The sequence below is a fragment of the Puntigrus tetrazona genome, chromosome 13 (genome assembly GCF_018831695.1).
Source record: "Puntigrus tetrazona isolate hp1 chromosome 13, ASM1883169v1, whole genome shotgun sequence".
Taxonomy (NCBI): Eukaryota; Metazoa; Chordata; class Actinopteri; order Cypriniformes; family Cyprinidae; genus Puntigrus; species Puntigrus tetrazona.
In genome coordinates, this window is record NC_056711.1 from 21,650,763 (window position 1) to 21,653,262 (window position 2,500).

Genomic DNA, 2,500 nt, shown 5'->3' on the forward strand with positions numbered 1-2,500 from the left:
GGGTTTCATCAAAGCACTGAACAGAATAAAGTAGAAGAAGAATAAAGTAGAAGAATACAATGACAGGGATATCATACATAAATGAAGTGATACATGACATATATGAGAGAGTCCTGAGTGTCAGCTGCGGTCAGGATCAGTAGATCAGGTGTAGGGTGTGATATATATATATATATATATATATATATATATTAATAACATCTCGGGCTCTTCTCCAGCTGGTTGAGATGACGTCGGCCGGTCAGTGGTCGGATCCGGTCGTTGAGCTGTACGTCTGGACACAGCTCGCTCTGTTTGCTCATCAGACACAGGACCGTGGCCTTGTCCTGACCTGCACCCATAATGCACTGCAGCTGGAGCAGAACGCAGCACAAAGAGTGAAGACGGCCGCTCATGCTCTGTGAGTGCCGCTGATTTATACGGGCCCATCATGAGGGTTTTATACATCTTCTGAGAGCTGAAAAAAACATCTTTTTTTGTTACGATCAAACAATATCTGTCTGAGAGACAACTATCTGTCTGATGCATTTCATGGCATTTTTGCTTTGGACAACCGTGTGTGTGTGTGTGTGTGTGTGTGTTCAGGTTCAGCGCGTGTTCGGTTCAGGAGATGCTGAGCAGCGCTGCAGGGGTCAGAGGTCAGAGTCTGATCCTGGAGGCCAGAGGTCATCACAGCAGATACATGGAGGGTCTGCTCACGCTGCAGGACAGTGTCGGGTCTGAACACACACACATTTCAGCTCTGTCGATCTTCATTTTAAACGTTTGCGTGTGAAAGCACACCCTGATGTGAATAAAAAACAATAAACAGATAAACAATTAAAACATTACATCTGTGCTTAAACATAAAATAACATTCAAAACGTAAATAAAAATGTTTTTATTACTATGTGCAATGTATTCAATGTATGTGATGTATTTGAAAATATTAAAAATAAATTAAATACTTTATATATTTTTAGCAAAAGTATTTTTTATATATTTAGTATATTAAAACTATTTACTTTTTTACTATTCACTTTAGTTTTTTTTTTTTTAGGAGTCGTCCTCCAAAAATCCTAACAATTATCTATTAGAAAAATAATATATTGAGCACATAACAGAAAAAAAAAGGAAACGTATTTAAATTCATGGTTAATAAGTGAGATTTTATTGATTTAAATAATAACAGAAAATGCATGCTTTTTCTCAACATTTTAAATAATTAAAGATAGTAAAGATACATTTCCAAACGCACCATTAAATAACATTTGGCGTAAAAAGGAATTACTATATAGTTTATTCAGTTTGTGCAAATTTTAAATATTAAATATAATTAGAAAATAGTAAAAAATAATTATTTTAACACATTTTTATCATATGTTCTAATTGTTTATTTATGTAATGTGTTTTAGTGAATTCATAGTTAAATATGTATGTATATAATAATGTTTTGATCTGGTTGTGATTGGTTACTTCTGCTATTACAGATAAACCGAATAGGATTGTCTGTCTCGGCTCTGTTGTGTGTCTGATCTGTGTGTGTGTTGTGTGTAGTTTTATGGAGCAGGCGGGCAGCTGGACTCTGTGTATGAGCGCAGCCGGTCACTTCTGAACGCCTGTCTGCCTCTGCTGGACTCGAGACGGGACAGAAGACCACTGAGAGGAGCTCTGGAGATCATCCTGAAGAACATCAGCCGGACATACAGAAAACACACCGCTGTAAGACACACACACACAAGTGTATGCCCTGACTACACTCACAAATCTGCATGCACTGGATACACTCACACACACACACACACACTTTCTCTCACACACACTTACACACTCAACCACACACAGTCACACGCACACTCACAGACTGGAAACTCACACACACACACACACACACACACAAGTGCATGCACTGACTACACTCAAAATCTGCATGCACTGGACACACTCACACACACACACACTTTTTCTCGCAGCACACACACACACTTACACACACATAGTCTCTCTCTCTCACACACGCACACATGCACACAAACAGACTCTCTCAGAGAGAGACATAGACTGAAACACACACACACACACACAAGTGCATGCTGCACACACACAGACACGCACTCTCTCTCTCTCTCTCACACACACACACACACACACGTTGTGTTTCCATTTTTTATGAGGACTCTTCAGAGGTCTAATGTTTTATTCTGTACGTGTGTGTTATTGTTCTCTTTACAGGAAAATACTCACATTTTTACATTTTCAAAAAATTTTTTACTATCCTTGTGGAGACATTTGGTCCCATAATGTGTGATAAACACACACACACACACACACACACACTCTCTCACAGAGAGACATAGACTGGAAACTCACACTCACACACACAAGTGCATGCACTGGACACACTCAGACACACACTTTCTCTCTCACACACACACACACACCATCACCTCACGAGAGTTTAACACTGAACCACTCATTACTAACAGATGAACGTAAAGCTAGAAATCTTCATACGTGTAAT